General features: G+C 41.1%; 1 long non-coding RNA gene across 3 annotated transcripts in view; it reads left to right on the forward strand.

The window, feature by feature from the left end:
• Positions 1 to 1,694: 1,694 nt before the first annotated feature.
• Positions 1,695 to 14,315, forward strand: part of LOC107507166 — a 71,411-nt gene continuing 58,790 nt past the window's right edge. For all 3 annotated transcript variants that reach the window (XR_001596108.2, XR_001596109.2, XR_001596110.2), the window contains exons 1-2: positions 1,695 to 1,779; positions 12,365 to 12,490. This is a non-coding gene — a long non-coding RNA (uncharacterized LOC107507166). The remainder of the gene's footprint in view (positions 1,780 to 12,364; positions 12,491 to 14,315) is intronic.

A 14,315-nucleotide genomic window follows, 5' to 3' on the forward strand; every position in this document is an offset into this window, starting at 1 on the left:
GGTCTAAGAATTAAAAATGTATCAAAGCATCCCTGCCCTCATGGAATTTACCCATCTAGTAGAGAGAGACAAAAAAAATAAATATGTAAATCATATGATAAGTTAAAAAGTGATAAAGTAATATAAAAAAAGTAAAGCATGTACAATTTAAAGGAAAAGATGACAGGGAAAGCCTCACCGAGAAGGGGACTTTGAGTAAAGACTGAGCAAAATGAAGAGAGACCTATATGAACCTCTGGGAGAAGAGCATGCCACAAAGAGTAAACTGCCAGATGCAAAAGGCCTGAGCAGGTGCCTGGAGTATTGCAACAAAGCAGGAAGGCCCCTGTGGGTGGAGTGAAGCAAGTGTGTGGGAGTGGAGCAGGAGAGGTCAGAGAATTAGGAGAAATAGCCAAATCCTGTGGGCCTTGAAGATGTTAACTTTTAGGAAGCTGAGAAGCCTTGGGAGAGTTTTGAACTGAGAAATTACATAATCCGATTTGTGTTGTAAAAGTATCATCTATTCGTTATATTGAGAAGAGATCGTGTGTGGGCAGGCAGAGGATGGGGTGCTGGTAGGCTAGGACAGAAACCAGAGAAATGGGTTGGGAGGCTACTACAATACCTTGGGAAAGTAATGAGAAGAGCTTGAACCAATACGATTGCACTGCGGGTGGTGAGGATCATCAGATTCTGAGTCTATTTTGAAGGTGGAGTCCCTAGGATTTACTAATAGATTGGATATGAGGTAGAAAAAGAAGAGTAAAGGACTCTAAACTTTGTGGCCTGACCCACTGGAAGGGTGAGTTTGTCCTTGACAAAAGTTGGGGAAGACTAGAGAGGAGCAGGATTGCTAAGATCAGGAGTTCAGTTCATATCAAGATATCTATGGCAGGCAGGATACTGGCCCCCAGAAGGGCCGTCCGGGTCCTAATTCCTGGAACCTGTGACTACATTTGGTGATCTGGCAAAGGAGAGTTAAAGTAGTAGATGGAATGAAGGTTGCTAATTAGCTGACCTTAAAATAAGAAGGGCGTCCTGTGCTAACCAGGTGTAATCAATTTGATCTCAAGTTTTTAAATGTAGAAGAGACAGACACAGACACAGACACAGACACAGACACAGACACAGACACAGACAGAGACAGACACAGACACAGACACAGACACAGACACAGACACAGACACAGACACAGACACAGACAGAGGAGTCAGTGTGATGCATTGAGAGGAAGACTTGACTGACCATGGCTAGCTTTGAAGGCGGAAGTAGGGGAATGCCAGCAATCTCTGGAAGCTAGAAAAACAAGAAAGCGGGTTCTTTCCTAGAGCCTATAGAAAGGAATGCAGCCCTGCCGACACCTTGACTTTAGCTCACTGAGACCCATTTTGGACTTCCGACCTCCAGAACTCTGACATGATAAATTTGTGTTTTAAGCCACAGTTTGTGATAATGTATTGCAGCAGCAATAGAAAATACGACATTCAAGTGGACATATCTGGTAGGCAACCGGACATATATGTCTGGTTTGGGGGTAGAGGTCCAGGATGGGGATATCGATTTGGACTCATCGGCATATTGACGATACTTAAAACCAGGGAGTTGATAACATCACTAGAGGAATCGGTACAGACACAGAAGGGAAGGAAAGGGAGGGGAGGGGAGCTGAGGGGAGGAGAAAGGAGGGGAGGGGAGGGGAGGGGAAAACTCAGGGACTGAGCTTGGAGGACCTCTGACATTAAGAGATCAGGAAGATAAGATGGAGCTGGCAGAGGAGACCTGGAAGGAGAAACTAATGAGGTAAGGGGACCGTCAGGTGGGCATACTGCCTGGAAGCCAAGTGACGGAAGTATTTCAAGGAGACGAGACAGAAGTATTTCAAGAAGAAGGGGCAGATGACACTTAACAATTCTGCTAAGTGAGATAAGATGAGGATTGGGAATGGATTATTGGACTGAGCAATGTAAAGGTTACTGGTGACCTTATCAAGAGCAGTTTGGGCAAATGGTGTGGGCCGGAATGTTTTGGAGTGGGTTTTAACAAGAATGCAAGAACAGAATTGAAGACAGTGAGTATAGAGACCTTTTTAAAAGGAGTTTTGCTATAAAAATGAGCAGAGAGAGAGGGCGACAACTGGAGATAAAAGTGGACGTTTAGGGTGTGAGAGAAATAATTGTATGTTTATATGTTGATGAGAATGATCCAGCAGAAAGGACAGATTAGTTAACTTGCTCAAAGTCACATGACCATGTAGAGCAGATATGAGCTTCTCTGAGGTCATCCTAGGCAAGCCCACCCCCAGAAGTGAGCCACTTAGCCAGCCTGGCAGCTCACCACGCAGTCATGAGTGAGCCCAGCCAAAATCAGCTGAATAAATGGTTTATGAGTGGTTGCTATGCAAAAAAAGATAACCGGTGTTAGGTAGAATTAGTTACATGTATTTGGGGTACAAGTGACCACATAAATTCAAGATTGTAAATGACTAACATACACAAGAGATGTTATTAGTTTCATCATAATTAGGTTATAAGAGACCTTTTGCTCTCCAAGTTCTGCCTATGTACAATAATGTATATTTTAGGCTAAATTTCTAATTTTCTTTTTCACTAGAACAGTAAAGGGGGAATGTAATCACCTTCAGTGACTTATTTATGACATGAAAGCTAATATATCTTTCAATAGGTGGCAAAAAAAGAATAAATAACACTTTCACTGTTCTCTGAGGGCTTGTCTAAACAACACCCAGTAACTGATTTTTATTGCCCTAATATATCGTAATTGAAAATTTTTACACTGCCTTTATTTGTTTTGTAAAATCATGAGGGAATTGTTTGCAACAGACATGAAAACAGTCTTTCAAAGTTCATTTTGCCATAAAATAAAGAGCAAATGTATGAATTGAAGAAATGTTAACAGAGAAACGAGCTCTGTGAATGTGTTTCTGTAAAAGCAATCAATTGATTCATGGGCAGACCAAATAAAGCATGACAGGGAGTGAGTAATGCAGCAACTGCACAGTCATGGAAGAAGGAAATTTCTGGCAAAGGCAAAGGTGTAATCTTGAAAGAGGAAAGATGGAAATCATGAGGCCCCTTCTATTTGTAATAATGTAGCTTAAAAAAAAAAGAAGCTACTCGAGTGAAGCTGAGTTTTAAAAGCAGGTGGCTAAGAAAATGCTGGTCCTAACTTATATCTTTTCTTACTAAGTATTTGCTGCCAAACAAACTGCAGTTTCCAGGAATGGTGAAATTAACGCTGGTCATGTGCGTCAGGAGGGAAAATAGATTTGGGATGAAAAAAGTGTATTGGTGCATGACAAATTACCCCCAAGTTTAGCAACTTAAAACAACAAAACTATTACCTCATACAGTTTCTGAGGGTCAGGAACCAAGGAACAGCTTAGCTGAGGGGTTCTGGCTCACAGGTTGCCTCCAAGCTGTCAGCTGGGGCTGCACCCTTCTGAAAGCTGGAATGAGACTGAGGGGAATCTACCTCCAGATTGATTCCCATGGCTGTTGGCAGAAGGCTTCAATTCCTCACCTTTTATTTTCATAACCTAAGTAGAAAGTGACATGCAGTTACTTCTGCTGTACGCTAATGGTCAAACAGGTCAACTCCAGTATGATGTGAAAGGGAGTCTATTGGAGGGAAAGGATGTATTTGCTGAGCATTGAAATAGATGTGTGGGACACAAAAACAAGAAAAATACCATTCTTGCTCTAGAACAATTAATTTTGGACTTGTGCATGTAAGATACTAATTGACATGATTTAACTTTTCATATAAATGGCCTTGTGGCACTGGTGTGGCACTAAAAGGTGCTAAAGCTGCGTGGGCGATAGCTGAATTTCTTGCTGGCAATCAAGCTGGACCCATATTACTTTAATGGGTTTACATTTTTGATGTTTCTATAAGAAGTCTTGTTATACACACTTAGAATATATGTGTGGAAAAGAAAAGTAGGGAGCTAAGTGGATGCAGTCAAAAACCTCTAATTTTATGATTCCTTAGTGTAGTTAAAGAATACCAAATGATAAGGATTGTTCCAATTGCCAACAGATTATAGTAGTCTCACATGTCATCAGGAATTTAGTTTTTAAAATAGAGTTGATGTCAGGCCCAAGATCTTCATGGCACAAAGAAAGATAAGTTCTTCCTAAGGACAGATGTTGCCACGATCCTTCTTCCAACTTTATGGTTATTGTAGCTTCATCAATCAAATGTTTGTATCCAGGAACCAAACCATGCACTTTTAGAGGGAGCTGACTGTGTATATGATACACTACTTCTTGGCAATATCTGCTCGAGAAACATTTTTGGATGGGGAAGTTCTCTTTGGATGACTTCTGCAAACTCCATCCTGTCTACTAATGAAATCTTTGTGGCCTTTCTCCTACTGTCCTGTATTATTGGCTTCTAACTACCCATGATTCAGCTCTGTATTGTATGTGCAACATGTAGTCCATTTGTTTATTTGCACCAGGTCTGGCTCTCCCAGTGAGCAGCCAATTCGAAGGGAAGGTAAAGCCAGAGGTAAACATTTTGTTTTAATTTTTCTATACAGTCCATAACAGAATATCATACCCAAGAAGACATGTAATAAATAGTCTTTGATAAAGGCACGAACTGCTGGCAGCACAGTTTCCAGGCTCAGGAGAGGTTTGGCTTGTTTTTCTGTTTTCTTCTTAGATAATACTGAACTGAGGCATTTATTATTAAAAATTCTTTAGCATTATAAAGCAGCCCAGAGGCAAAAAGAAGATATGATGGACACAAAAGATCTGAGTGTGTGGAATGGGCTTTAGGATCAGGAATTTATTCGTCTATCCATTCATTCAGCAAATATTTGTCAAGAATGTACACATACTAGTGAACAAAACTGACAAAAAGTTCCTGCCATCTTGAAACTGCATTCTAGTAACTAACATGTATGGTATGTCAGAGAGCGATGAGTGCTATGGAGAAAAATAAAATGGGGGATGGGTGAGAGACAGCGGTAGGTGGGAGCACAATTTTAATAGGAGGGTTAAAGAGTGCCTCAGTAAGAAGGTAACATTTAAACAAATATGTGGAGGACGTGAGGAAGGGAGCGGTGCGGATACGAGGGAAGGATGTTCAGGCGGGGGGAACCGCTAGGACGAGGGTCCTGGAGTGGATACAACAAGCAGGCCAGCGTGGCTAGAGAGGAGACTTGCGTCTAAACCTAGTCCTGCTTTGTAAGCCACCTAACTTCCTTGAGCCCCAGTTGCATCCTCTGGAAAAGTAGCGATGAGAAAACCTAGATAGTTTGCAGGACTGTTGTGAAGAGCTAATGAAATAATAATGTAAAGGACCCAGCGCAATGTCAGGTATCCGGATAAGACCTTTAATTAAAATGTAAAGTATGTTCCGTAGCACTGATACTGCTTCTGTTTCTTCTTCCTGGAAAATGAAGGAAAAAACAATACATTGCAGGTTCTTCCTGAGGAGTGAATGGTGGCAGAATACGCCACCCCAATATATGCCTCTCTGGTATTTGGATTATTTTGAGAAATAACAGGAATAGAAGAAGCTCCGGAAACAGGGTAGAAATTACCCTTTAGTAAAGGGAAATTTACATTTATAAAGAAACCTCCATAAAAAGTGTCTTTTTAGAGATTTGTAAGGTGTCTCCTTCTCTGTACCAGGAAATGTAGAATGACTAAATCACAAAAAATTCATCAGTGGAGAAGGCACCGGCTTAAACCTGAGTAACAAAACTTGCACTTGCTTACCATACTTTTCCTGGTCACCGCACCCCCCTTCCCCTGCCCCCACCCTCCATAACTGGACTCCTTCATACCCTTTCCTCTTTTTTCCTTAGCTGAAGATGGTATTTAAGCCTGAATTCTAAATCACCTCTTGAGAGTTATTCATTTTTTCCTGGGTTTCTCCCATGCATGCATGAGGTATACATGTCAATAAACTTCTGTTTGTTTTTCTCTTATAAATCTGTCTTTTGTTACAGAGTCCCCAGCAAAGAATTTAGCAGAAAAGAGGAAAAGTTATTTTTCCTCCTCTACAGGAAGAAATGCATGTAAAGTAATACATGTAAAGTACTCACTCAGTCCAGAGGTGGACACATGGTAGACCCATAACCAATGACAGTTCTCATCATCATCAGATGCTTCAATAAGGTAGTCATTAGTATAGACATAGACAAAGTTAGGAGAGCACCTCCAAGTCATCAATCAACAGGATGAGATGGAAAACAGGAACTAGATTCAGGGCCCAAAAGATCAGGAAATATAAGACCAATGGTCTGATAATCAGGAAGAAGTGGAGATAACTCCACCAAGGTTTTACTCAAGCCCAGGGCAGTCTTGGTGGGTGATCTGATTTATTTGTAGGGGCTGGAGTGGGAGGGTTAGCAGAGCAGGGGCCAAAAGTAGGTAAACTTGAGGCTTCAACATAAGGAAAGAAATATAACTAATAAATATAAAGTCGTACAGGTAGAATCATCATAAGCAGACTTAGCCACAGATGAGCATAACTTGCTGTCTGACGGTGTGACAGAGGTGTAATGGCCACCATAAAGAGAAAGTATGTTCAGACCGAAAGATGAATCAGGCAACTCCACAGGTTATCACAGAATTTACTATGGGGTAATTTATTTATGAGAAGATTGGTTTGGAGTGGACAGACAGCCCAGCCATTTTGAGCAAATTGTTCTCTCCACTATCAGAACCCTGTTAAAGTACATATAATATATATATATAATAACTTGATATATATATTATATATATAACTTAATATATATATTATATATATAACTTAATATATATATTATATATATATTCTATATACATATTATAACTTGAGTACTAGTGATTGACAAGACAAGAGACAATGAATTCAGTAGCACCAGGGGCCATACTGGTGATCTTGTGATAGATGATTGTTTATAAGCAATACTATTACCAGTTTGATATTTATCTCGGTTGTAACGCCATTCTAGCTGTTGCTAACACAACTATTTATCACTACATTTTAAAGAACACAGATAATTATCAACTGGAAAGCTCTGATAGGCTGGCTAAGGACAGTGAAGTTGGTCAATGGGCAGAGCACAAAACTCAAAAGTGAAATGATATCTGGGACACAGAGGTGGAGTTGGTTTTGTTCCCTTCTACATTTATAGATCCCCAGTTCAATTAAGAACAATGCATCAAATAAACCCTTGAAAGTCAGACTATCGTGGTGGTTGACTTAATAGATCATAAAGGTGAACAGATCCAGCTGTAGATGTATTTTATGACCTGGTGTAAATTAACCTCTATTAGCCTTGATTTTCTGGCAAGTAAAATAAAGATGATAAATACATTTCTCGGGAAGACAATATAGTCTTTTGAAAAATGTTTAAACATTTTCCTAGAATTTTATCTTCCACTTAGTATATAAATGACAAAGGGAGTTGATATTTTGTATTTAATTTTGTCTAACAAGAAAAAACCTGTGAACTGAGCTGGAAATTTCAGAAGAAAGAGGAGAAAAAAACAAAATAATTATCTACATAAGTATCCTGGTTAGAGAGAGGAATACTCAAGGTGTGACCTTTAGATCAGAATGTTCCGGCAAATTCCTTCAAGAGTTTCCCAAAACGCAATTGGACAAGAACATTAATTTTTCTTTTTCAACCAGACCACCCAGACTGCCATACTTTTCACACCTCTTTGAAACATTCCCTTTTATTTTGTCTTTCTGTTTGACATTTTGGTGCAAACATCCCCACCACCCCGCCCCCCCCCCCCCAAGTGTTTCTCAGAGTGCTGAGGTCAGAGTCAGGAGCGCTCAGGCTCTGTTTCATTTCACACTCAAGCAAATCGGCTGCTACCTTTTTTCTCCATCCCTCCTCTTCTTTCTCTTTCGTCTTCTCTGTCTCCCCTGCTCTTTCTCAACCACACACATCCATACTTAAATTCTCAATACATGGATTGAAAGAGAGAGGGCAGAGAGAGCTCAAGTTTAGCGGGTAAGGACAGGTCAGTGAGGGGTGAGGGTACAGGTGGCAGCCATTACAATCTCTCTTTTGACCACCTACTTACCACTTGGGGCAAACCCATTATCAATTCCTGCATTCACCCCTGACAACAGAATCCTGATTGTGTTTGGAAGTGCAATGTGCCCACCCTAGGTAATGAATCATAATTCGGCACAACAAATCATTACATACCTGCTATGCTTCCCCAGCCCCCCTTGCTGGTAAAAGAGGGGTGCCAGACATCACCCATGTTCTTTCCTTCCTGGACATAACTTCTTTGAAGATAGGTATAGCTATGTGAGTTGCTTTGTCTAATAAAATGTGGGTGGAAGTTTCATCTGTCGCTTCTGGATGGAGGCATGGACAATCTGGCGCGCAACACCCCATGCTCTCTTTCCCTGTCACCGTGATGAAAGAACAATAACTTTGGCCCTCTCCCACTGTTACACTTATCAACAGCTGCATAACAAATCACCGTAAAACTTAGTGGCTTAAAGCACCACTACCTCATGCTTATGTGAGTTGACTGGGCTCACATGAGAAGTTCTTTTGTTGGTTTCTCTTGAGGCCTCTCATGAAGGTGCAATCAGATAATGGCTGCAGTGTCCAATGGCTCTCTCACTTGTCTGACACCTTGGCAAGGATGGCTGGAAGGCTGGGCTTGACTAGGTCTCTCTCGTCCTCCTTGTCATCTCAGGGCCTTTTACTTTCCATCTGATCTCTCCATGTGGTTTCTCTGTGATCTTCATAAAACAGAGTGAAGGGTAGCAGAATGTATCACCCCGAAATATGCCACTCTGACATAAGGATCATTTTGAGCTGAGCACAATCAAGAAAAATCAGATATGAGAAAAACTCTCTTTTCTCTCCTTATTTGCCAAAAAGCAGGACACAAATTTGTAACAGTATCACTCCCCCCGTCCCCTTCCCCACCCCCCGCCACTTCTCTACTATGAAAGACAGAAGTTGATCACTGGGGACAACTTTAGACACTTAGCCCATTCACTGCACCAGAGGCCTCTACATAGCAAACCTTGCTAAATGAGGCCTTATTTACCATTATTTCCCATATTTTTACCTTCCTATAATTTGCTACCCTAGAAACTCAAAGTTCTTTTCTTTTGTCTTTTCTAAAAATGTATCAATTCCCTTCTGAGATGCTATATAAGCCCAAGTTCTAGCCATATCTTTGAGTTATTCATCACTGAAAACTCCCAGGTGTATGCATGATACACATATTAATAAACTTCTGTTTGTTTTTCTCCTGTTAATCTGTCTTTTGTCAGTCAAGGTGCTTCCTTCTTGGGTAAGGAGAATCTAGGAGGATAAAAGAAAAAAAAAAATTACCTCCCCTCCAATAGCTACATGGTGACACAGGGTCCTGAAAAGCTTAAGCCGACAGACTTCTCAAGACTTAGGTCCTGGATTGGCACAGTATCACTACCAGCACACTCTGGTGGTGAGAGTTCCAGGGCAAGACCAAATTCAAGACTGTTGTAAATAAATACCACTTGTTGATGTGGGCAGTGACAAAGAATTGGTGGCTATTTTTAATCTGTCACACTTGTAGTTAACACCAGAAAGCTCAGCCCCTTCAAATAGACCTGGAAGAACCCAGATTTGAGTTGATAGTGGAGAAGATACCTGTCTTCACGCAGCATGTCAGCTCTTACCCAAACTCCTGCTCCCAGATTTTTCTCAGTTGCTTCTGGCCATTTTATTATCAAAGCTCCATTTCTTTCTGTTCTGCTTCTTCCCTAAACAAGCCCAAAGCTATGTCTTCATTCTCCAAGGTTATGCTATCACAAAGGTCTCAAAATGAGCAGCAAATAGAAGGGAAATCAGATATCAGCACTGCTGTTCCTACAGTCTTCAGTTTCCATGCCCACAGGGAGTGCCCTGCCAGCAGCCGCCCCTCTTCCCCAGGCCTGCTCTCCTGCCAGCTTACTGAGGATCGTCCTAACTCTCAAGTTTCCTTTTCCTACTCTCTCTCTTACACAGGTTCCATTTTATATCTGTCAAGCTGAGACCAGGAGTCCTTTTCCACTAGAAAAATTGCCTTACCACAGAGAGAAGCACTTTCACATTGTCATACTGAACTTTATCTTGACCTCCCCACTCCATAGCACTTGCCCTGGGCCTTGTCTTTCACACCTAAAAGGCTTGTGCAAAATGGAAATTACAAGGATTGATTTTATGTTTTCTTATTAATATAACTTCTACTTTTCTCTTTTATAAATTTCTCTGCATGGCCTCTGTTCTGCCAGAACTATCTGCTTGCCTTTGGGAGGATGAGGGTTGTAGCATCAGGAATGGAAAGAAGAAGGGAAATTTAATATCAAGCTTTTGACTTCCATTGCTGTCAGAAACTAAATAATAGTCTTAAAAGCCAGTGTTTGTCAAGAGAGGAAATTATTTCTAAATTTCTCGAGCCATTACCAATATATTAAGAGCAGAGTCCACTGGGTAAAAGTCAAAGTATTATTCCAGGGAGAGAGAACTCAGGGTAAGAAAAGTCCTTGATATAAAGGAGTAGCAGGGTTTGGGAGATGATGGTGTGGAAACCCACCTGCTGACTCTGAGAGATTAAAGGAAGAAGAAAAGAGACAAAGGTTGTAAAACGAGTAGAAAAAGGAGGCTGCGAGACAGCCTTGTCCCATGCCTGTCTTCTCCAGGATGAGGAGGGAGGCCAAGAGCAGAGAGCAAAGGGGCTTTTGTCCTTTTCTTGACAGGAACCCTTGAGTGAGACAGCCCGACTGGGAGATACCTAGTTCCCTGGGGGTTCTGGAGTGGAATGAAAAAGGGTTTCACAGGAGAGGGAGATGTGCAAAGAGACAACTGAGGTGGAGCTCTTTATTATTAGGGTTTTCTAGATGTAAGGAATCTTGTTGTCAAATGCTCTCAGGGGACTGCTGAATGTAGATGAGATTCAGGCTGGGGAACTTGCCACAGGACGTCTCTGTGTGGGTGAGGTAAAAAAAAAAAGAAAAAAAGAAAAAAAAAGGAAAAAAAAGCACAGCAAAAACTTATTACTTTGAACTTAAGGTGGGATGGGGAGCAACTAGAATTGGCAACTGGACTTCCAGCCTGAGAACTTTAAGTCCCTGTGAGAGCTGGATTTCTCCTTTCCCTTCCTTTCCTCAACATAGCACCTAAAATGTTTACTCAACACAGAATATTTTCAGTCAAATATACCATTAATTAGAAAAGTTAATATACTCTTTCCACCCCTCAAACTGGATGTAAGTCTGGCTGCTAGGTAGTGGAATGGGAGCTCATGAGGATTAGATCTGTTATAGAAAATAAAGTTACATGGTCTTTGTACATTTGAGTTTTCGTTTGTGCTCAGTTTGCAACTTCCTTCCTCACGTATTCCTCAACAAACGAACAGGTTTCCTACAGAGATGAATTCTGCAGCTCCCCCAGGATGCAGAAACAGTCACGATTCACTCTTAAAGCAAAACTATTTCTTCCCAGGTCATCAGAAACTATTATTCCTTTAAAACTCTCCCTTTCTCTCATGCTTTATTTAGAAAGACCCAGAACCGAAACACACACACACACACACACACACACACACACACACACACACTCAGACGGACTACTAAGCAATTTCTAGCACCTGCCATCTAAAGAACTTCACTCTCAGTGGCTCCAGCCCCCTTTCCATGTGGTTTGATGCTCGTTTAAAGGGAGTTGTCAGAAGCTCTTGCCAAACACGCTATGTAGAGTGGCCCAGCTATGCTGGGAGCCACATCCCAGCTGACCCAATTCTATGATCACTTTACATCCCCTCTGTCCCAGCCTGCTGAACAGAAAAATAATAATAAAATTCCTCCTCTTAGTTCAACAGAGATAAAGTTGGAATTTTTCAAAAGGTATTTTTGGTAGAAACTAAACAATAATAAAAAAACACCAAAGTAAAGAAAAAAGGAGTTTTGGGATTATGAATTTGTTATAGTCAATGAAAAAAAAATGAGTAGGCAAAGATCACCTCAGAATGCTTTTAGGGCATTTAGCCATGGCTTCCTTTTCTTTTTCTTCATCCTGCTAGGAGACTCTTGTCCCAGATTCAAAAAAACATCTTGTGATTCTCTTCTTCCTTTAAGCAGTGGTTTTCAACTAGGGGAAAGGCAGAAACTTTACCCCCCAGGGGACATTTGACAATGTCTGGAGACTTTTAGTTGTCACAACTCAGGGAGAGTGGTGCTACTGCTGGCGTCTAGTAGGTGGAGGCCAAGGATGCTGCTAAGCATCCCATGGTGAATAGGACAGCGCCCACAACAAAGAATTCTCCTGCCCAAATGCCCCCATAACTCTCCTTGTTTCCAAAATGTTTCATTTAAATCTTTTCCAATAAAACAGCATATTGAAATTTGTTTGCAGCCGAGCACAAGTCTGACCTTCCCCGTGAATACCAAAGCGATTCTGGGAAGGGGAGAGATTGCAGACAAACCTTGGGTCATTCCAAGAATGAAGACTGAAGTGACAGACTCCACTTTCCAGCTGGTGGTCAGTTCCCTTTCTTGCATAAACATTCAGTAAGCAACAAGACCCATATTTCACAATTTGAGTCTATGGTCTTATCCCAGGAGTATTGATTGGGGAAGTCTTCCCTAAGGGAAGAAATATTTAAACTGAGACCTAAAGGATGAACAGTTGGAGGAGGCAAGCATTCCAAGAATGTGAAAGTCTATCAGGTGTAGGTTGATATATCAAAATCGGAGAAAAAGTTCTCACAATGATCCCTTGCATCCTTGTTCTTAGGGACAACAATCATTTCTTCAGAGAGGTCAAAACCTCACTCTTGTGCTTAATCCTGGACATGTAGCTCTATATGGGAGAAGGGAGTGGAGGTGGAATTTGTTTTACAGTGACTCACTAAATGAAATATGCCCCAACCAGCTATTCAGCAAATTTATGACAATACACAAATGCTTGCAAAACAAAGCCATCGGTATTCCCTGCTGAGAACACACAGGCATGCAGCAAGTATTTATTTAGACCTGACTGAATGCCACGCCACGACAGACTTTCATTTCCCTTTTAAGGTCAAAGATTCCGTGAAGAATCTGACAAAGATTATGAAATACTCTCCTGAAAAAGGCACCAATTGCACATACATCTGAAGGCTTGCATATAGTTCATGGGGTTTTGAATTCCAAAGCTTATCCATCATTTCAGGTTAATGCAGCTGCTCTCAAACTGTAACAAAGAATAAGGAAGAACACACTGGTGGCAGGAAGTATTGTGTTCTGTCTTGGTAGTAATGCATCTGAGGTACATGTGGCAGGATATTCAGGTGGAAATGTCCCAGGAGCCGTTTAAAATGTTTCCTGGTTTTGTATGATTTTGTGAGTATGTTTAAATCGAGAGGAAGTAGGTGTGTCTGTATCAGTACAATGGGTCCCATCCCTAGAGTCCAGGTTCTTCTGTGTCCATATTTAGAAATAATTTTTTTTCTTAGAAAAATGTTCATTACAGAAAATTTTTCCGAATTTCTGCCTATTTAAAATATGATCCATTCTTTGCATTTTTTAGGTCTTTTTCATAATCACTCCCTATTGCAAAGCCTGATTCAAGAAAAGTTCAGTTATATGGATGTCTGGGGAGCCAGACTATGAGAAAGGACTGAAATATTGTATATAGTTGAAAGAAATATTTGATAAACTGAGCCAACCTCCTGCTCCCCATCCCCCTCACTCTGCTCAGAGGCTAAACAGTCCTCTGAGGAAGCTGAGTCTACGGGCTGCACTGCTTTTCTTTGGGTATAAAATTTGGGAGCTATAGTATGTTGAAAGATGACCTCTAAAAGATATCCACATCCTAATCCCTGGAGCCTGGTCCTTAATATGAAAAAAAAAAAAAAAAACAAAAAAGGATCTTTGCAACTGTGATTAATAATTTTAAGATGAAGAGATTATCTTGGATTATATGGGTGGGCTGTAAAGGCTACCACACAGATCCTTCTACACAGGGAGGCAGAGGTTGCAGTGATGTGGCCACAAGTCAAGGAACACCGGCAGCCACCGGAGCTGAAAGAGGCAAGGAATGGGTTCTCCCCTAGTGCCTGTGAAGGAAGCATAGCCCTGCTGATACCTTGATTTCAACCCAGTGATATCCGTTTCTGACTTCTGGCCCTCCAGAACTGTGAGAGAACAAATTCCGTGTTGTTTTAAATCACCAAGTTTGTGGTAATTTGTTACAGCAGCCACAGAAAACTAACTAGGGGCAAAACTAGACAATAGAAGAGAGAAAGAACTGTCTAGGTCAGAGATTATTTGTTTCAGTTTTTTGATGAAGGTTTCTGGTTTCCTTCCCATTTTCAACCCCAAAT

This window comes from Rousettus aegyptiacus, unplaced genomic scaffold, assembly GCF_014176215.1.
Source record: "Rousettus aegyptiacus isolate mRouAeg1 unplaced genomic scaffold, mRouAeg1.p scaffold_m13_p_2, whole genome shotgun sequence".
NCBI lineage: Eukaryota > Metazoa > Chordata > Mammalia > Chiroptera > Pteropodidae > Rousettus > Rousettus aegyptiacus.